We start from the raw sequence: 23,408 nt of genomic DNA, 5'->3' as shown, positions 1-23,408 counted from the left end.
AATAGTAATTACATCAAATGTCAATTTTCATGATTTTTACATGTCTTTATATATCAGAAGAGGAAAATGAGGTCAACAAAAATTTAACCCCCCAAAATCCCCCAAACTTTCTTTTTTGTTTCATTGCATTTCCTGACCTACATAGTCTTTCTATCCTTGGAGGACAGAAAACTCTTCTGTCCTTAGCTCATCCATGACTTTCTTTCCCCTCCCCGTCTTCCTGATTCTGTCCTGTAAAACCCAAAGGAACTATCTGGAAACAGCATAAACCTTATCAAAGGATGAAGAGAGAAGGAAATGGGCAGTATCAAATCAGAATCTCCTTTAGGAGATTTAAGAGCACCTTAAAAGCTTTCTTATATTATTAAATGTAGTTCTGCCTGGTAAATATCAAGAAACTCACAGAACATTTAATTACCCCTTTAAACAAGGAAGAAAAAATACTTAATGAACAAAAGGACACATATCATTGGTGATTACAGAGAAATAAAAATAATAAAATATGTTAACACTATGGAATTATAACAGCTCCACTAATGGCTTTTATGTTCTTTGAAACCAATTCTCAAGTTTTGAATATAAGATCAATGCAGACATGTTTAAAGTTGCAACTTGGACCTCCCTGTCACCCCCACCTCCCCATCCCACCCCTCTAGGTCATCACAGAGCACCAAGCTGAACTTTCTGTTCTGTACAGCAGCTTCCTACTAGCTATTTTATTTATATATATTTATTTATTTACATGGATAAATTCTGTAAATTAGCTTATGTAAAATCAATTTTTCAGTGTTCTTGGACTCCCCCTGCAGCAATTATATGAGGATGAAATACAGCTTCATATTTTATAACTGCATGTTTCAAACTAAAAACCCAACTATGAGCCCTATGACCTTTGCTATGTTACTTAACATACTTGTAACTTTGTTTCTGCATCTAAGTACTAAGTAAAAATACTATTATTAGAAGAAAATGGGTAAGATACTACAATATATCTATAAAATATATTTGGCAACCAGTTAAAAAAAAAAAAACAACTAAGATCATGGCATCCAGCCCCATTCAGATCAGATCAGATCAGTCGCTCAGTCATGTCCGACTCTTTGCGACCCCATGAATCGCAGAACGCCAGGCCTCCCTGTCCATCACCAACTCCCAGAGTTCACTCAGACTCACGTCCATCGAGTCAGTGATGCCATCTGGCCATCTCATCCTCTGTTGTCCCCTTCTCCTTCTGCCCCCAATCCCTCCCAGCATCAGAGTCTTTTCCAATGAGTCAACTCTTCACATGAGGTGGCCAAAGTACTGGAGTTTCAGCTTTAGCATCATTCCTTCCAAAGAAATCCCAGGGCTGATCTCCTTCAGAATGGACTGGTTGGATCTCCTTGCAGTCCAAGGGACTCTCAAGAGTCTTCTCCAACACCACAATTCAAAAGCATCAATTCTTCGGCACTCAGCCTTCTTCACAGTCCAACTCTCACATCCATACATGACCACAGGAAAAACACTAGCCTTGACTAGACGAACGAAGCTAGTGGAGTGATAGAATTCCAGTCGAGCTGTTCCAGATCCTAAAAGATGATGCTGTGAAAGTGCTGAACTCAATATGCCAGCAAATTTGGAAAACTCAGCAGTGGCCACAGGACTGGAAAAGGTCAGTTTTCATTCCAGTCCCAAAGAAAGGTAATGCCAAAGAATGCTCAAACTACCGCACATTTGCACTCATCTCACACACTAGTAAAGTAATGCTCAAAATTCTCCAAGCCAAGCTTCAGCAATACGTGAACCATGAACTTCCAGCCCCATTACTTCATGACAAATAAAAGAGGAAAAGGTGGAAATAGTGACAGATTTCCTCTTCTTGAGCTCCAAAATCACTGTGGATGGTGACTGAAGCCATGAAATCAGAAGACGATTGCTTCTTGGTAGGAAAGCGATGCCAAGCCTAGACTATGTGTTGAAAAGCAGAGACATTACTTTGCTGACAAAGGTCCATATAGTCAAGGCTATGGTCTTCCCAGTGGTCATGTACAGTTGTGAGAGCTGGGCCACATAAATAAGGTAGATCACCAAAGAATTGATGTCTTCAAACTGCAGTGCTGGAGAAGACTCCTGAAAGTCCTTTGGTAAGCAAGGAGATCAAAACAGTCAATCTTAAGGGAGATCAACCCTGAATATTCTCTGGAAGGACTCATGGTGAAGCTCCAGTATTTTGGTCATCTGATGTGAACAGATGACTCATTGGAAAAGTCCATGATGCTGGGAGAGATCGAGTGCAGAAGGAGCAGAGGGCATCAGAGATGGCTGGACAGCATCACCAATGCAATGAACATGAACTTGGGCAAACTCCGGGAGATTGTAAGAGACAGGGAGGCCTGGTGTGCTGCAGTCCAATGGGTTGCAGAGTTGGACATGACTGGAAGACTGAACAAAAACTGCAACAAAAATTGTTAGAATGGAAGTCTTAAAATCAATCTCAAGTTAGAAAGTGAAAGCAAATAATTAATTTTAACTTGGACATATTTTCATTGATACTGATGAGACTGTTCTTGTTAAAATGCTGGTCATCTTGACTTTGAGGAAAGAGCTTCCTTAAAAACAACAACAGCAACAACAACAACAAAAAATGAAAACCAAAAAATAAAATGATGCAGTTGTTAGCACTGAAGTAACCAAAGATAACTAAATAGCTAGAATCATTCTTTTGGACACATATTTTATTCATTCTTCTCTATGTTTAATTCATTGGTAAATATCACATTCACTGTCAACAGCTGGAATTGATTTACAGAGGTGAAACCAATTCATCTTCTGTTGACAGCAAGTATTTATCTAACACTCAGAGAGTTTAACCCAGGAGAAATCATTTACCTTCTTTTTGTTTCAGCTACCTATCTGTAAAGCAGGACAAATGGTGGTCATTTTCTACCTAATTTAAGAACTGTCATTAAGGTAAGTTATAAAAAAATCCATGACAAATGTGACACATTTTGAGGGAAAAATGGATTTACCAGTTTATTTTTTGCTTTTTTTTCTGCCTTTTTTCTCATTCCTCTTTCCCTGCTGTTTTTTTATTATTAAAATGATCGATGGATAGACAATAAAATTCTGTTGTATAGCACAGGGAATTATAGTCAAGATCCTGTGATAAACTATAATGGAAAAGAATATGAAAAAGGATATATATATATATATAATGTATATGTATAACTGAGTCACTGCTATACAGCAGAGATTAGGACAATAATGGAAATAAATTCTATGTCAATAAAATTTTTTAAAAAACAACTTTAGTTTTCTCATTCACTATTTAGCTTTGGTGGGTTTTTTTTTTTGCATATTTACAATGGTTTTCCTACAGCTTGTAAAATGCATCACTGACATAAGTATAGTCCTCCTATTAGAGATAATAATGTTCCAACTTCAAGCAAAATATAGAAACCTTGCACTTTAATATAAATTGATCTCCCATCTCTGTCTTTATGTTGTACTTGTTATACATAATGGGGCTCCCCAGGTGGCTCAGTCATAAAAAATCTGCCTGCCAAAGCCAGAGATGCTGTTTTGATCCCTAGGTTGGGAAGATCCCCTGGAGAAGGAAATGGCAACCCACTCCAGTATTCTTACCTGGAGAATCCCACGGACAGATAAGCCTGGTGGGCTGCAGTCCATGGGGGCACAAAGAGTCAGACATGACTGAGTGACTAAGTACACACACATACATAATATATCCCAAAACACTGTAATTCTCACAATAGGATGATTTTCTTTTAAAGTTTTATAAAATTTATAAAGAAATTTAAATTTGAAAAGACAAAAATAGTTTCTTAAATCTGTCCAGATATTTGCCATTTCCAGTGTTCTTCATTCTTTTCTGAGGATCTAAATTTCCATCAACCGTCATTTCCCCTGAGCCTGAAGAACTTCCTTAAGTGTTCTTACAGTACAGGTCTCTGGCAATAAGATCTCTTTGTCTTCTTCTATCTGAAAATGTGATTTTTGTCTTCATTTTGAGATGATATGTTTTTTGAATAAAGAATTTTAGGTCTACAAAGTTCCATCTTTCAGCAATTTAAGATGTTTTGCTACTGTTTTCTCGTTCCCATGGTTTCTGGAGGTTTTGTCCTTCTAACTGCATGTTTATTTGACTGCTCAATATCATCTAATATGTGCTTGAGGCTGTATTCATTAAAAAACATTTTTTTCAGCGTTTCCCACTTTGGATTTCTATTTATCTGTTTTCAAGTTTATTTACTCTTCTTTCTTGTCCATTTGGCTAAATCATCCAGTTAATTTTTCACTTCCCTGAGAAATTATTTTTAGTTCTAGAATTTCTTTCTCCTGAGGCTTTCCATGTATCTGCTGAGATTTTTCATGCATTCAAAAAATGTTGTTTTACTTCATTGATGATTATTTAAAACCAACTTAAAAATATTTTTTCTGTTAGTTTCAACATCTGTTTCCTTTCAAGGTCAGACTTGGTTGATATCTTTACTCTCAAAAAATATTTTCCATTTTCTTGGTAGCTTGTCAAATAACTTTTTGTATAGCATGTTAAATTGTAGAAATTCTGAATTTATTATTTTCCTGTGATGAGTATTGCTTTCTTTGTTTTATCAGGTAGTTTTCTTTAGAGGATTGAACTAAAACATCTGGTTTTTGTGCTCTATATATTGTTCAGAACTTTGGTCCCAAGCAAGGGTACCCTCAGAGTCTGTGCATGAGTAACTCAGCATTCAGCAAGAGATGGGGCTACACAGGATAAGAGAGCTTTCTCTGACTGCTGCCATTCTCTTTAGTGTTCATGGTCTTTTGGCTTAATTTTTTTTTCTTATTAGCTGGATCATATGACGAGTACGTTTAGTTTTATAAGAAGCTACCAAATCGGCTTCCAAAATAACTGTATCATTTTGCATCCTCACCAGCAATGAATGAGTGTTTCTATTGTTCTATGTCCTCCCAAGCATTCAGTGGTGTTAGTGTTTTGGATTTTAACCATTCTGATAATTGTGTATAGGTATCTTACTTTTGTTTTAATTTTCAGCTCTCCCATAATATATGATATGAACTGTATGCTTATTTGCCATCTGTATATTTTCTTTGAGCTATCTATTCAGGCATTTTGCCCATTTTTAAATCAAATTGTTCATTTTTTTAATTGTTCAGTTTTAAGAATCCATTGTATATTTTAAATGGTACTCCTTTATCTAATGTGCCTTTTGCAAGTATTTTCTTGTAGCCTATGGCTTGTCTACTTATTCTCTTGACTGTCATTTACAGAGCAGAAATTTTTTAATTTTAGTGAAATTTGGCTTACCAATTCTTTCATTGAATCATGTCTTTGGTATTGTACCTGAAAGTCTATGCCATAGCAAGATTATCTAGATTTTGTCCTACATTATCTTCTAGGAATTTTATGTTTTTCATTTAGACTTGTGAGCCACTTTGATTCATTTTGAGTTAATTTTTTGGGAAGGTATAAGGTCTGTGTTTAGATTCATCCTTTGCTGTGGATTTCTGTTTGTTCCAGTACACATGGTGGTCCAAAATCCAAAATCCAAACATATTAAAAGAAGTTTTGAGTTTATAGGTGCCTATCAAATATTGAAAGCACGGTAAATGCTACTAGGATTGTGTAAATGCTATCAAAATATATATTCTTTTTTCTACATTGAGCAAAAGAATTTTTTTTTTTTTTTTTAGATTGTACCTTTGTTCAGGTATTATGGCTGGCAATCTACTAACAGCTTAATGCAAAATAACATTAGGCACTACCGCACATTTGCAGTCATCTCACATGCTAACACAGAGAAGGCAATGGCATCCCACTCCAGTACTCTTGCCTGGAAAATCCCATGGACGGAGGATCCTGGTGGGCTGCAGTCCATGGGGTTGCTAACAATCAGACACGACTGAGCAACTTGACTTTCACTTTTCACTTTCATGCATTGGAGAAGGAAATGGCAACCCACTCCAGTGTTCTTGCCTAGAGAATCCCAGGGATGGCAGAGCCTGGTTGGCTGCCCTATGGGGTCACATAGAGTCGGACACAACTGAAGTGACTTAGCAGCAGCAGCACATCTAGCACAGTGATGGTCAAAATTCTCCAAGCCAGGCTTCAACAGTAAGTGAACCATGAACTTCCAGATGCTCAAGCTGGATTTAGAAAAGTCAGAGGAACCAGAGATCAAATTGCCAGCATCTGTTGGATCATTGAAAATGCAAGAGAGTTCAAGAAAAATATCTAAATCTGCTTCATTGACTATGCCAAAGACTTTGACTCTGTGGATCACAATAAACTGTGGAAAATTCTTGAAGGGATGGGAATACCAGACCACCTGACCTGCCTCCTGAGAAATATGTATACAGGTCAAGAAGCAGCAGAACTGTACATGGAACAACAGACTGGTTCCAAATAGGGAAAGGAGTACGTCAAGGCTATATATAGTCACCCTGCTTATTTAACTTAAATGCAGAGTATGTCATAAGAAACGCTGGACTGGATGAAGCACAAGCTGGAATCAAGATTGCTGGGAGAAGTATCAATAACCACAGATATGCTGATGACACCACCCTTATGGCAGAAAGTAAAGAGGAACTAAAAAGCCTCTTGATGAAAGTGAAAGAGGAGAGTGAAAAAGTTTTTTCCAGTTTTCCTTATAGATCAGGTTAAGAAAAGCAAATTAAATGAATTAAATGTTTCATAAGAAAATAATTTTTAATGTTGCTCCATTTTAGAGGTCAACAGCTTTTGTTGTAACTTCTTTATACACATGCATTTGTATATGCACAACATTGATATGTGGTTCACTAGTTTATATGAGTTTAAATAACTACTGTAGAATGTTTATATATTTATCTATGGAAGAATTATATATTAGATTATAGGCATAATAATTTTACAGTATTATATTTATTTTTACTCTCCAAGTTTGCATATTGTTTTGCTTTTTAATTACCCACAGCATGGTGCAAGCTATAAAGCTTTTTACCCCAGCACTTCATAACTGCATATCCTTAAGGATCCTGGGCATATAATTTGATACAAAAAATGAGTTTTGGATCCATATTAAGTATATTAATACATGTGAAGACAATTTACACTACATACTATTAACATATCAATTCATATATTGCTACATTATAAACACTTTTTCTTTGAAATATTAACTTCACTTAGGGCTACATTTTCACAAACATGAGCTCAGGGCTCATATTATGTGTGTGCACTGAATGAATGTATATTTAATAGATATGTGTATTCTTCTAAATATTTTTCCAGTTGCATTCCTTTATGGTTACACTTTCCCAAATATTCTTACAGCCATCCCTGCCCTTGGGATATTTTTAGGAATGATAATCGAAGACCAAAATCAATCAAAATGAGATTAACATTTTCTGCTATATGTTAAATAGAGACATCTAAATACTTTCCTCCTAGTTAACCACATTTACTATTATTTTCTACAGTTCTCCTAAGCTTCTCTATACTTAAAAGCCAACTCATGTCTTAGAAAAATTAATTTTAATTTTGTTTCTCGAGGAAACAGTTAAGAGACTAGACTACAATCCCTGAGTTTTCATTGGAGGCTTAGAAGTTCATTACTGAGTTCTGTCTTGAATACAAAGCTACATCCATATCCCTTCAAGTATGTTGCAGCGTCTCTTCTGTAGTTAATTTTGTTTTAGTTATATTGTGCTTTTGAGGGAGGTTAGTAAGGTACCCTTATCTGAAGAGAATGTGAGTCCCTTTGCCTGAATTCTGAAGAAGTGAGTGGAGTCCTAGAAGAAACACTTGTGTTCTCATGTGGCATTCTCCTGGTTAACCCCTTCCAAATTTGTATTTCCCTGCTTTATGAAATAACAGTAATATCGTTCATTCATGTAGTGCAGAGGTCCAGCTCCGGCTGATCCAGGGAGTTCAAAGGGGAGATGGCGTTGGCAAATACACTGGCTTTAATTAGATATTAATTAGAGATATAAAGAGTAATAGAATGAGGATAGCTCAGCAGGAAAATACAGTGGAGAAAAGAGGCTGAGTAGCTTGGTTTACGTGGGAAACCAATAAAACTTCAAGACAAGAAGCTTGCACCACTTACGTAGGCCGCAGGCGTCCTTCCATTGTCCCGAAGGAGAGGAGACACTGAGGCCTCCCCAGTCGGATCTTAGAAGCCCAGGCATAATTAGTATGCTTGGCAGGCTCCGCGCTCCAGATGGAAACTCAGCCAGAGTTTGAGATAAAGAATGACATGAGGAGACTAGTATTTCGAGGAACTGATCCCAATTCTTTATTTTCCAGGGTCTGTTTTTATACACTGAGATGTTATACAAAAGTCATGCGGGGTCAGCAGTCCTGACTTTTATTAAAGTCAGGTGCTTCATACAGATGTATACAGAGGTCTTAAGGGTGTTGCATCATCTTCTGGCCAGGGGGCCTGCTGACAATTTATGACCCTCTCCTTGTGACAGCAGTCAGTCAACACTTATTTCTCCAGGGGTGATTATTCTTAAAACAGACGCCACCCAAATAAAGTTACATTCCTATAGGGTGAGGGTGTAGTGGGTTTTAATTAAGGAAAGAATTTACTTAGCCTAAGGTCTAACGTGATTAATATCAAAGGTTAATACTTATTTCTTCTATGTATTCATTAATGTGTGTAAGGGCAGGGGATGTGGAGACTTAATAGCAAACATTGGCTCAACAAATGAAAAACCCTTCACCAGTACAATTTCTAATCAGCCCACTATACGTATACTAATAGTTTTCTAACTTCTCTAAGGAACCTGTTCTTAGAAGGTTTAAAGCATCTCGTGCCTCTCACGGTTGGGAGGCTGTGAGTGATCACATGTGGCCGGACAAGCCTGTCAGGCAGGCTAGAGAACCTTCAGAGCAGTTTGTAAGTTTGGAACACTCCTGTCACACCCAGGAATTATTATTAACTGGAGCTCTAAGTTAACTCCTTCTCCAAAAGAGGTGGTGGGGGACAGCCCCCCATAAAGTCAGAGGTGTAGGTGAGAGCACAAAGTAGTAAAGTAGGCAGGCTCTGGTTATGGGGGTAGATGCTCAAGAATTTCCAGGAGGACTCCTGAGGCTCGATCCCGCCTTTGTGTATGTCGAGCCTCCTTCCTCATGACCTTTGCCACGGGCGGAGCACCTCACGCTGGCCCCCGACAATGTAATACTTTAATCTTATAATGTGTTGTCTCATGTATGTCTTATTAAGGCCAATCTGAGAGAATGGTAATTTTATTTTCATTGTTTATATGATTAAATTGAATGGTAGAGAGATCATTTGATTTGCTTGAGGTAATGAGGGTAACTAGTGAGTAGTTAAGTAGAAGTTGGATGCATGAGCCTTCATTACATTTTCTGTAGGACTAGTTAGCTTTGGGCGTTTCCAGGTGGCTCAGCGGTAAAGAATCTGCCTGCAATGCAGGAGACACTGGTTCAATCTCTGGGTCAGGAAAATCCCCTGGAGTAGGAACTAGCAACCCACTCCAGTATTCTTGCCTGAAAAATCCCATGGACAGAGGAGCCTGGTGGGCTCACAAAATCACAGAGGAGTTGGACATGACTTAGTGACTAAACAACAACAACAGTTAGCCTTGATGTGTTAATGCAATATCCTTTAAGGAGACTATGTCTTTCTCATCTGCATTTATTCAACATTTTCCTTTTTTGCAAGAAGGGCAGTAATCAACCCTAAATTCAAATTACAAATGAATATGTTCATTAGTTTAAGAAAATATACAGCTTATTTATAAATAAGGAGTATCAAATCTTTACAGAGAACCATGATAGTAGAAAATGTATAATTTTTATAAAATATTTGAAGATGGAAGAAGACATCTCATCATAAACTCATGGCTGAAACCTTGTCATTTAACCTATTTTCTCCGTGTTAGCCTGTCAAATTGTCAAAGACCTATCAACTTCTACAGCTTCAATAAGCATAAGAAATTGTGCAATAATTTGTCAGCAGGGGAAAGGAAAAAAAGCAGTAAGCAAAATGGTAAGTAGACCTTGCCACTTTAATGTAAAAATCTTCAGTATTTATTATTTAAATTTTAGTACTCTATTCAAACAAATATTTGCTTATCACTGAAGTGGCTCTATTCTAAAAATTTGATATACAGGAATAAGGAAATATGACTTAATGTACATATTGAGAATACTTAATGTCCTCAAATAATCCTCTGAAACTGTCCATCAAGAATCTTTACTTTCCTCTATAATGTGGTACCGATATCTCTTGAACCATTTGTATTGATTTCTACCTTAAATGGTCATCTGTGTACATACTGTGTGTGTGTGGCAAGTTACTTCAGCTGTGTCTGACTCTTTGCAACCCCATGGACTGTAGCCTGCCGGGCTTCCCTGTCCATGGGATTCTCCAGGCAAGAACACTGGAGTGGGTTGCCATTTCCTTCTCAAATGCATGAAAGTGAAAAGTGAAAATGAAGTCGCTCAGTCGTGTCCGACTCTATCAACCCCATGGACTGCAGCCTACCAGGTTCCTCCATCCATGGGATTTTCCAGGCAAGAGTACTGGAGTGGGGTGCCATTGCCTTGAAACACATTCTTGACAAAGCACATTCCCTAAAAATGGATATATCAAAGTCATTTTCCCACAAGGAAAACAAATAAGAAGAGGCAAGGTTAAGGTATCTCAGCCCCATGGAGAAGCATTCATCTATACCACTGTGTCTTGTACTATCTTCACAGAATGAAAGCTCTGCCTGTTTAGATGGTAGAAAGGAAAAGCGTGAGAGACAGAAGGTGGAGGAGCTTGGAAGCAGAGGGCATGATCACTCTTACAAGTTGTTTGGCACTGGGTGCCATGACTGGGTAGATTTTTTTAGCAGCCAGTAAATTATCAGAAGGTAACCTTACAGTTAATGTCATACAGATAAAAGCCCACATCTCATACGCACAGTGCTGGAAGGCAGATAAGGAGAGAGGTCCTGATGAGCTCTTCCTCACTAACGCCTAGTGTCACCACTGTCCCACTGGGGCTGTCTGTGCTGTGTCTCAGCCTTGGCGCTCAGCCTAAATCACATTTTCTAGGCTGGCAGTGTTTTGTGATTCCTCCTCCATGAATTCCCTCAACTGACTAGGTCACCTATCTGGGGAATTCCTGTGCCTTGTGTACATCCGTTGGAACTTCCCTGGTGGCTCAGACGGTAAAGCGTCTGCCTGCAATGCGGGAGACCCGGGTTCAGTCCCTGGGTCAGGAAGATCCCCTGGAGAAGGAAATGGCAACCCACTCCACTACTCTTGCCTGGAAAATCCCATGGATGGAGGAGCCTGGTAGACTACAGTCCATGGGGTCTCAAAGGGTCGGACGCGACTGACCGACTTCACTTATGTACATCCGCTAGGGGGAGCCCGCAGCCGGTGATACGAAATGGTGGGGCTGGGAAAACATTTGTGGTGCGCTTTCCATCCACAGTTCCCCGTGGGAACAGGATGAAATCAGACTCGCTGAGTTGTTTCCCCGACTCCATTCAGCTTTGCTCACTTCCTTACAGGTTTGCCCTGAGAGCACTCCCTTCATCAACAATTCCTTGCATAAAAATCCTTGATTGCCTATTCTATTTTAGGCATTGTTCTGGATTCTTGGTAGGTAGTCATTGAACACTCAAAGCAACTTTAAGTTGATAGAATGATTACCACAGCTTTGTAAATTGGAGTAATAAAATAATACATGAAATCCAAAGTTAAAAAACTAGGCAGTTTGAAGTCACATAGCTTATATAAGTAGTAGAGCTGGAGTCCAGTAACTGTCAGTGCAATTCTAGAGAAGATTCTTATGACTCAAGTGTTACACTATCCATGCAGATTCTTCGCTGGACCTTGGTCTAATAGTAACACAGTCTTATCTTGTCTTATAATGGTCCTATCCAATATGTGGTCTGAAGCCAACATGCTACTGCTCTGCGACATGGTGTCTTAGCTTGCTCAGACTGCTGTGACAGAACATCATAGATTAAGTGGTTAAGACAACTAATGTGCATTTTGCCTAGTTCTTGAGGCTGGAAGTCCAAGATTGGGGTGCTGGCAGATTCAGTGTCCAGTGAGAACCTGCTTCCTAGCTTGTAGATGGCTGTGTTCTCTCTTTCCTCATGGGGCAGGAAGAGAGAGGGAGCTCTCTGGGGCTTCAGTTTATAAGGACACTAATCTCAGCATGAAGAGAAGGCAATGGCAACCCACTCCAGTGCTCTTGCCTGGAGAACCCCATGGATAGAGGAGCCTGGTAGGCTACAGTCCATGGGGTCGCTAAGAGTTGTATACCACTGAGTGACTTCACTTTCACTTTTCACTTGCATGCATTGGAGAAGGCAATGGCAACCCACTCCAGTGTTCTTGCCTGGAGAATCCCAGTGATGGAGAAGCCTGGTGGGCTGCCGTGTATGGGGTCACACAGAGTCGGACACGACTGAAGCAACCTAGCAACAGCAGCAGCAGCAATCTCATCATAAGGGCTTACCCCCATGACCTAACCATATCTCCAAACACCATCACACTTCGAATTTGATTTCAGCATATGAATTTTGGTCTAAGGGATGACACAAATATTCAGTCTACAGCATTCAGCAAGTGCAGAGATTTCAAGTAGGCTGTGAAAAGCATCTATAGCCATTTGGTGTCGTCTCGGCATTCTTGTGCATAATCAGTGTCTTCATCCACTGAACAGTGTACGGACCAGTCCAAGTGTTCTTGAACTCGAGTAGCATGTCATGTATATAGGGACCTGCATAGTTTCACGCATTGCAGGATCATGTTAAAGTCTGGGGAGGATAAAAACAAAATGAAACCAAAAACAGATGGAAAAAAAAAGAAAAAACCTTAAAAGGAAATGTTCTCAATGCATTTCCTTTCACTTGAATTTTCTGGTCACAGTTCCCATCACCTACCCCCAAATTGAAGTTCAACTAAAATCTGTTTAGAACATTATAGAGCAGACTTAGACTTGACTAAGAGTAGGGAAATCAGCATTAGTCCTTTTCACAAGGGCAAGTGTATATAAAGGCAGCTAGGACAAAATGTCACTCAATGTAAAACAGGCCCCAGTGAATGCCTGTGTCTCATGACATCCCAAAGAGAGCAGTGGAACCAGGGCGACAGTGCCCCTGTGGTATTTCCTGTGTCTCCTGAATTTCCCTCAGGAAAAGGTGCCCACAGAGTGGGTATGCCTGTGTCACTGCCTATGGCAAGAACGGATAAGGTTTGTTATTTGTTGATGCTCAAGAAGGTAGGTTGTGTCTGACTCTTAGTGACCCCACAGACTGTAGCACACCAGGCTCCTCTGTCTTCCATGATCTCCTGGAGTTAGTTCAAATTCATGCCCTTTGAGTTGGTGATGCTATCTTACCACCTCCTCCTCTGCCACCCTCTTTTTTTGCCTTCTATCATAATCCTGTTCTTTTTTTTCTACATAAAACTATTAAGAGAAGTTTGAGAAAATTGTCTAAGAATTGTTCAGTAGTTTGTATTATGTTCTTGTAATCCTGAAATATTCCTGCCCTCTTCTTTTAAGGTTTTTATTATTATTATTTAAGGTTTTTTAATTATTCTTTTTAGTTACATTTATTTTATTTATTTTTGTGATAATATAATTATCACAGCAACAGATGTTATTTAGCATGGGGGAGGAAGAGTGATTTATCAGGTGAAAATTGTACCTGCACTGTGGAGAGTTTAATGTGTTATTAAATAGTATTTAACTAACATTTACTTTTTTATAAATAGGTTTATAAATAAGCTGAGGTTATTTGTTCCTAGATAAAACTGCCACCTGATACCAAACAATACTAAACAACTAAACAACTACACACATACACACACACACACACACACACGCGCGCGCTGGTGAGAGAAGCCAGGAAAGACACAAGCAAGTATCTTGAGGAAACGTTCCCCAATGTAATACAAGGGTGCCAAGAGTTTAGACTGGGTGAAATGTGGAAAAAATTATTCTGAATCTATGTTTGTGAAGACATAGAACTTAGTTGTATTTATTTGGGTGTACTTTAAGGTGTGTGTTCAGGTAAATGGATATAATTTAAAAAATCAAAGTTCTTTGGAGGAATTCAGCATTTGAAGCAAAAAAAAAATGTAGATGTAGACTGGCAGTGTATTGTTTGGGAGCTTTTCAAGACTTAATCTCCACCCTTTTTTCACCCCAAATTTGGGCAATATTACCTATTTCTTTAGAATGGAAATAATAGATAGCTGGCCAGTGTGTGAGTTGTCTCCTTGGAAAAGGTCTTCACCTCATTCGGGAGGGGTCCATATCTTCCAGCTTCTAGGGAGAAGACCCCTCCCTACCACTACCATCTCTGTTTCTTTATGCTTCTTGCCTGACTTCCAGGAATGACCCGCTACACTCTTGCTCTCTTTCCAAGTGTAGCAGGAAGTGTAGGTAAAATATAACACAACCTTCTCTGTGTGACTTCTCTCCGCAGAGTGCTTTAGCAGGAGCAGAGGCTGACTGGGACCCCTGCTCACAGGGAAGGGACTCTGATTGAAGTCACACTGCTGAGTCACTCATCCCCTCCTCAAAACACCTGCCCTGCAGCTTCCCTCAGGCAAAATTCATCTTTAAGCTTCAGGCCCTGAAGGAAAGAGAATATGATTTAGATTGAATTATGCGTGGAGATATTCTGGCCCCTGCAGCATTTTGAAAGGCTGAGAAATGACATTCACTGAATTAGTTCCCTTCATTGCAAAGACATTCAAAAATAGCCCTGAAAGAGAGAGGACAGAGCATATTCTTATAGAGATGAGGTTCAGGGAAATTAAATGATGGCTTTGGACACTGGAGTCAGTGAATGGCGAAAGAGTCCATTTCTACAGAATCCCAGTCCTTTGCAATAGTTGTTTCATTGCAAAAAGATAGTAATTATAGGTAACAGTACGTTCTGCCTCCCTTTCTTAGGTATAATGAGATGTAACTGGTAGAGAAGGGATTATATATTCCATGGGCTTTACAACACATCAAGACTGTGAGGTACTTCAAGTAGCCTGTTCCTGAATTGGGGCTTCCCTGGTGGCTCAGACGGTAAAGAATCTGCCTGCAATGCAGGAGACCTGATTTCAGTCCCTGGGTTGAGAAGATCCCCTGGAGAAGGGAATGGCAACCTAATCCAGTATTCTTGCCTGGAGAATCCTATGGACAGAGGAGCCTGGTGGGCTACCAGCCATATGTTCATGGGGTCACAAAGAGTTGGACATGACTATGCAACTAACATAACATAGCATAGCATAAAGTAACATAACACAGAAAAACACAGCTTTACACAACATAACATAACATATTCCTGAATTACAATTCCTATATTCTACTACATTTTCACTTCACGGAATGACCAGCATGGAAATGCTATTAGTCATTTCTCAGTTACATTCACACCTCTCATCCAGACATTTCCCCTTGGAAACGACTGGAGTAAAGCAGCTCCCACAGTTTATAAAAGACAAAGATTCCTTGGTCAGTTAGCACACCCTTATTAATGAAGATTAATGAATCAATCAATCGATCAATTTGCCATGAATCAAGGCAAATTAGAAGTGGTCAAACAGGAGATTACAAGAGTGAACATCGACATTCTAGGAATCAGTGAACTAAGATAGACTGGATTGGGTGAATTTAACTCAGATGACCATTATATCTACTACCGTGGGCAGGAATCCCTTCGAAGAAATGGAGTAGCCATCAGAGTCAACAAAAGAGTCCAAAGTGCAGTACTTGGATGCAATCTCAAAAACAACAGAGTTATCTCTGTTCGTTTCCAAGGCAAACCATTCAATATCAGGGTAATCCAAGTCTATGCCCAGACCAGTAAGGCTGAAGAAGCTGAAGTTGAATAGTTCTATGAAGACCTACAAGACCTTCTACAACTAACACCTGAAAAAAGATGTCCTATTCATCATAGGGGACTGGAATACAAAAGTAGGAAGTCAAGAAAAACCTGGAGTAACAGGCAAATTTGGCCTTGGAGTACAGAATGAAGCAGGGCAAAGGCTAATAGAGTTTTGCCAAGAGAACACACTGGTCATAGCAAACACCCTCTTCCAACAACACAAGAGAAGACTCTACACATGGACATCACCAGATGGTCAACACCAAAATCAGATTGATGATATTCTTTGCAGCCAAAGATGGAGAAGCTCTATATAGTCAGCAAAAACAAGACCGGAAGCTGACTGTGGCTTGGATCATGAGCTCCTTATTGCCAAATTCAGACTGAAATTTAAGAAAGTGGAGAAAACCACTAGACCATTCAGGTATGACCTAAATCAAATCCCTTATGACTATACAGTGGAAGTGAGAAATAGATTTAAGGGACTAGATTGGATAGACAGAGTGCCTGATGAACTATGGATGGAGGTTCATGACATTGTATAGGAGACCAGAATCAAGACCATCCTCAAGAAAAAGAAACACAAAAAAGCAAAATGGCTGTCTGAGGAGGCCTTAAAAATAGCTGTGGAAAGCAAAGGAGAAAAGGGACGATATACCCATTTGAATGCAGACTTCCAAAGCAAGGAGAGATAAGAAAGTCTTCCTCAGTAATCAATTCAAAGAAATAGAGGAAAACAAAAGAATGGGAAAGACTAGAGATCGCTTCAAGAAAATTAGAGATACCAAGGGAACATTTCATGCAAAGATGGGCTCAATAAAGAAGAGAAATGGTATGGACCTAACAGAAACAGAAGATATTAAGAAAAGGTGGCAAGAATACACAGAAGAACTGTACAAAAAAGAGTTTCATGACCCAGATAATCACAATGGTGTGATCACTCACCTACAGCCAGACATCCTGGAACGTGACGTCAAGTGGGCCTTAGGAAGCATCACTACGAACAAAGCTAGAGGAGGTGATGGAATTCCAGTTGAGCTATTTCAAATCCTGAAAGATGGTGCTGTGAAAGTGCTGCACTCAATATGCCAGCAAATTTGGAAAACTCAGCAGTGGCCACAGGACTGGAAAAGGTCAGTTTTCATTCCAATCCCAAAGAAAGGCAATGCCAAAGAAAGCTCAAACTACCGCACAATTGCACTCATCTCACACGCTAGTAAAGTAATGCTTAAAATTATCCAGGCTTCAGCAATATGTGAATCATGAACTTCCTGATGTTCAAGCTGGTTTTAGAAAAGGCAGAGGAACCAGAGATCAAATTGCTGAATCAAATTTTGATGAATTTGATCAAATTTTGATGAATCCGCTGGATCATCAAAAAAGCAAGAGAGTTCCAGAAAAAACACCTATTTCTGCTTTATTGACTATGCCAAAACCTTTGACTGTGTGGATCACAATAAACTGTGGAAAATTATGAAAAAGATGGGAATGCCAGACCACCTGACCTGCCTTTTGAGAAACCTGTATGCAGGTCAGGAAACAACAGTTAGAACTGGACATGGAACAACAGACTGGTTCCAAAGAGGAAAAGGAGTACGTCAAGGCTGTATATTGTCACCCTGCTTATTTAACTTATATGCAGAGTACATCATGAGAAATGCTGGGTTGGAGGAAGCACAAGCTGGAATCAAGATTGCTGGAGAAATATCAATAACTTCAAATATACAGATGACACCCCCCTTATGGCAGAAAGTGAAGAAGAACTAAAGAGTGTCTTGATGAAAGTGAAAGAGGAGAGTGAAAAAGTTGGCTTAAAGCTCAACATTCAGAAACTAAGATCATGGCATCTGGTCCCATCACTTCATGGCAAATAGATGGGGAAACAATGGAAACAGTGGCTGACTTTATTTTTCTGGGTTCCAAAATTACTGCAGATGGTGATTGCAGCCATGAAATTAAAAGACACTTACTCCTTGGAAGGAAAGTTATGACTGACCTAAATAGCATATTAAAAAGCAGAGACATTATTTTGCCAACAAAGGTTTGTCTAGTCAAGGCTATGGCTTCTCCAGTGGTCATGTATGGATGTGAGAGTTGGGCTATAAAGAAAGCTGAGAGCAGAAGAATTGATGCTTTTGAACTGTGGTGTTGTTGAAGACTCTTCAGAGTCCCTTGGACTGCAAGGAGATCCAACCAGTCCATTCTAAAGGAGATCAGTCCTGGGTGTTCATTGGAAGGACTGATGTTGAAGCTGAAACTCCAATACTTGGCCACCTGATGTGAAGAGCTGACTCATTTGAAAAGACCCTGATGCTGGGAAAGATTGAGGGCAGGAGGAGAAAGGGACCACAGAGGATGAGATGGCATCACCAACTCAATGGACATGGGTTTAGGTAAACTCCGGGAGTTGGTGATGGACAGGGAGGCCTGGCGTGCTGCGGTTCATGGGGTCGCAAAGAGTCGGATACGACTGAGCAACTGAACTGAAAGCAGCTCCCACAGTTTATAAAAGACAAAGATTCCTTGGTCACTTAGCACACCCTTATTAATGAAGATTCCTGTACAGATGAGCAGCTGTTGAGAGAAGTGCTATGAAGGAAGATAGATTGTGTCTTCTTTATTCAGTCAGTTATTTCTGGTTTCTAGTAACAGTTACCATAGCACATTTAGAACAATTGGTGTCAAGAAGCATCTCTCTTATAGAGCTATACTGCCTCCTGGTGGTCAAAGGAAAAGAAACTTAAAAATAATTTTTGAGTAAGCAGGTCTAAAAATTGAAAGTTTGTTTCATGTATTTCATGCTTTGAACCAAAACACAGTGTTGTCTTAAATAAAAGACAGACCAGATAAACACAAACCTGGCAGTACAGATTAGGTTCACTTTTTTCCCCAATTATTTTCTGTCTTTGTACTTTACAGTGTTCAATCGCAGAGGTCCTTTAAATTCAGTAGTGAATGGCGCAACAAGGCCCCCCCCCTTTTTTTATTGATGCTTGCCAAGGTTACATTTTAGAGTAAAGACAACAATGTGATACTAGTTTTATAGCAAGAACTTCCACGAGAAAACCAAAACAGTACAGACTTAAAGATACTAGGGAAGGCTTTTGTGAAGAAGAGACAATTTAACTGGAAATTAAATCCGAATAAGGAAGGTACCGTTGGGTAACATCTGGAAAAAAAACTTCACAGGAGAGGGAGAGGTGTAGAGAGTTCAGGACTGAGCTCTGGATAGCCAGACATTTAGAAGTTGAGCACAGGAAGGAACCCAGGAGAGACATTGGAAAGTTATATCCAGGGAAAAAAGGAGAATGTCACAGGAATCATGGGTATCCAGGGAAAAAAGGAAAATGCCACAGGAATCATAGGTATCCAGGGAAAAAAGGAAAATGTCACAGGAATCACGGGGAGGAAATAAAGAGACCTTTTATTTTTGAGAAGGGAAAAGAAGGCCATTTTTGTAGTGGGCTGGAACGGAGGCTTCATGGCTATGGAAGGCAGAGAGAGAGGGAGGGGAGAAGAGGACACGGTGACTGCAGATAGCATGCACGGACAGGAGCAGGAGACAGGAGCGTGAGCCACTGGGGACTGAGAGAGACGAGAGCGTAGGCGCGTGGAAAGTCCAGTAGGAAGAGAGAAGGAATCATAAGGAGAACTGACTCGGGATGACGTGAGGAATAGAGATATGCGGCATGAGAAAAATGCTTGCGGTTTTCTTATTTAACTTTTTTATGTTATACTGGAGCCAATTAACCACGTTGTGACAATTTCAGGTGGACAGCATAGGGACTCAGCCACATACACACGTGTATCCATTCTCCCCCAGACTCCCCTCCCATCACGGCCGCCACACCCTGTGCTAGACAGTAGGAATTTGATGGTTATCTGTTTTAAACATAAAACGCTTGCAGATTTTGAGAGAATAGGAATATTGTTTTTTTAAGAGGAAGGCTATAGCTATGGGAAAGATGGTAGATTGGGGACAGGAGAATGTGAAAACTGCTTTGGACTACTTCGGTTTTCTCAATGAAGTCCACAAAGCAAGCCGTCGGCATAAAACAGGTGAAGGTAGAATGGGTAGAAGGGCGAGTGCAACATTTGAAAAGAAAAGAACGATGTAAAACTGCCATTTTTGTGAGGTGAGGAATAGAAAACTCCAGGCAACTTCTCTGGGCGGTGTTTGGGGACCATGTAGCAACTGCCATTGTAACAATGCTCTTTTCCCCCTTGTTTCAGCTTCAGTTTCAGCTTAGCTGAGTGCAGAATGAAGTCAAAACTATTTTTTCATATTGCTTTAAAAGATTTTTACAACAATTGCTCTTTCTCTCTAGCTTTCTAATGAGAAACCTTATGTAAATTGGATCTTTGTTCTTTTGTAACTTGTCTCCACTTCTTAACTTCACTCCTCTGCAGCTTTTAACAGTTTCTCCATGCTTCCACAACGATCTCTCTAGCTGTGAATTCATTACTAATATTCATCTTTGTAGGCATCCAGTTGGACTGAAGACATGTGTTTTCAGCCCTAGGGAATTAAAAATATATATATTTCTAACTTTCTATTTTCTTTCTTAGCTCCTTCTGGACCCTTTACTAGAAGGATGTTAAAAAATGATGAACCTAGACTCCAGTCTATCCTCCAAATTGTTGTCTGAGGGTGCCTTACAAATAGCTGAGAAAAGAAGAGAAGCTAAAGGAGAAAAGGAAAGATATACCCATTTGAATGCAGAATTCCAAAGAATAGCAAGAAGAGATAAGAAAGCCTTCCTCAGTGATCAGTGCAAAGAAATAGAAGGAAAAAATAGAATGGGAAAAACTAGAGATCTCTTCAAGAAAATTAGAGATACCAAAGGAACATTTCATGCAAAGATGGCCACAATAAAGGACAGAAATGGTATGGACCTAACAGAAGTAGAAGACATTAAGAAGAGATGGCCAGAATATATAGAACTATATAAAAGGCATCTTCATGACCCAGATAATGATGATGGTGTGATTACTCACTTAGAGCCAGACACCTTGGAATGTGAAGTCAAGTGGGCTGTAGGAAGCTTCACTACAAACAAAGCTAGTGGAGGTGATGGAATTCCAGCTGAGCTATTTCAAATCCTAAAAGATGATGCTGTTAAAATGCTGCACTTAGTATGCCAGCAAATTTGGAAAACTCAGCAGTGGCCACAGGACTGGAAAAGGTCAGTTTTCATTCCAACCCCAAAGAAGGGCAATGCCAAAAAATGTTTAAACAGCTGTACAATTGCACTCATCTCACACACTAGCAAATACTGCTCAAAATTCTCCAAGTCAGGTTTCGACAGTACGTGAATTGCGAAACTTCTAGATGTTCAAGCTGGATTTAGAAAAGGAAGAGGAACCAGTGATCAAATTGCCAACATCCATTGGAGCATAGAAAAAGCAAGAGAGTTCCAGAAAAACATCTTCAATTCAGTTCAGTTCAGTCACTCAGTCGTGTCTGACTCTTTGCGACCCCATGGACTGCAGCACACCAGGCTTCCCTGTCCATCACCAACTCCTGGAGCTTGTTCAAACTCATGTCCTTCTAGTCAGTGATGCCATCCAACCATCTCATCCTTTGTCATCCCCTTCTCCTCCCACCTTCAATCTTTCCCAGCATCAGGGTCTTTCCCAATGAGTCAGTTCTTTGCATTAGGTGGCCAAAGTATTGGAGTTTCAGCTTCAGCATCAGTCCTTCCAATGAATATTTAGGACTGATTTCCTTTAGGATTGACTGGTTGGATCTCCTTGCAGTCCAAGGGACTCTCAAGAGTCTTCTCCAACACCACAGTTCAAAAGCATCAATTCTTCAGTGCTCAGCTTTCTTTATAGTTCAACTCTCACATCCATACATGACTCCTAGAAAAACCATAGCTTTGACTAGATGGACCCTTGTTGGCAAAATAATGTCTCTGCTTTCTAATATGGTTTGATCATAGCTTTTCTCCCAAGGAGCAAGTGTCTTTTAATTTCATGGTTGCAGTCACCATCTGCAGTGATGTTGGAGCCCCCCACCACCCTCTGGCAAAAAAAAAAAAAAAAGAAAAAACTGTTGAGAACCCCATGAACAGAAAAACATTTTACTTCTGCTTTATTGACTATGCCAAAGCCTTTGTGTGGATCACAACAAACTATGGAAGATTTTTAAAGACATGGAAATATCAGACCACCTGAGCTGCCTTCTGAGAAGTCTGTATGCAGGTCAAGTAACAGAACTGGATATCAAACAACGGATTAGTTCCAAATCCGGAAAGGAGTACATCAAGGCTGTATATTGTCACTCTGCTTATTTAACTTATATGCAGAGTACATCATGTGAATCGCCGGGCTGGATGAAACAAAAGCTGGAATCAAGATTGCAGGGAGAAATATCAATAACCTCAGATATGCAGATGACACCATCCTTATGGCAAAAATCAAAGAAGAACTAAAGAGCCTCTTGATGAAGGTGAAAGAAGAGAGTGAAAAAGTTGACTAAAATCTCAACATTCAGAAAACGAAGATCATGGCATCTGGTCCCATCACTTCATGGCAAAAATATGGGTAAACAATGTAAACAGTGTCAGACTTTATTTTCTGGAGCTCCAAAATCACTGCAAATTTTGACTGCAGCCATGAAATTAAAAGATGCTTGCTCCTTGTAAGAAAAGCTATGACCAACCTAGACATCATATTAAAAAGCAGAGACATTACTTTGTCAACAAAGGTCTGTCTAGTCAAGGCTGTGCTTTTTCCAGGAGTCATATATGGATGTGAGATTTGGAATATAAAGAAAGCTGAGCACTGAAGAACTGATACTTTTCAACTGTGGTGTTGGAGAAGACTCTTGAGAGTCCCTTGGACTGCAAGGAGATCCAACCAATCCATCCTAAAGGAAATCAGTCCTAAACATTCATTGGAAGGACTGATGCTGAAGCTGAAAGTCCAATACTTTGGCCACCTGATGCAAAGAACTGACTCACTGGAAAAGATCTGATGCTGGGAAAAATTGAAGGTGGGAGAAGAAGGGGATGACAGAGGATGCGATGGTTGGGTGGCATCACTGACTTGACAGACATGAGTCTGAGCAAGCTCCAGGAGTTGGTGATGGACAGGGAAGCTTGGTGTGCTGCAGTCCTTGGGGTCAGAAAGAGTCGGACATGACTGAGCAACTGAACTGAATTGATCCTCTAAGCAGCCTCATGATTTTGTGTTACTTTTCCTCTTTTAGGAAAATTCCTTGACTCATACTTTTAGCATGCTACTGTATTTAACCTGTTTACTTTTGTCAGTTAACAAATTCTCAGTGCTTTAACCTGTGGGCAAACACCATATTAGCCTTTCCTCAGGACCAATGGAATCAAGAGAAAGGGCTCCAGAGTTCAACTGATACAGTTGCACTTCTCTACTTAACATCCTGATGGTTATTTAAAGATCTTCTCCTATTCCTTACAACTACTGATTCTGTGCTTGGAAATTTTGCAAGGTCATACTCATCTCTGTAGCCATCTTCTTCCCTGCATATTTTACCGTGGTTCTTCTGTCTTGCTCTCTCATTT

This window comes from Bos grunniens, chromosome 4 (genome assembly GCF_055505025.1).
Source record: "Bos grunniens cultivar Pamir isolate PY7600 chromosome 4, Bosgru_T2T1.0, whole genome shotgun sequence".
NCBI classification, from domain to species: domain Eukaryota; kingdom Metazoa; phylum Chordata; class Mammalia; order Artiodactyla; family Bovidae; genus Bos; species Bos grunniens.
Note: the sequence above shows the minus strand (reverse complement) of the source record.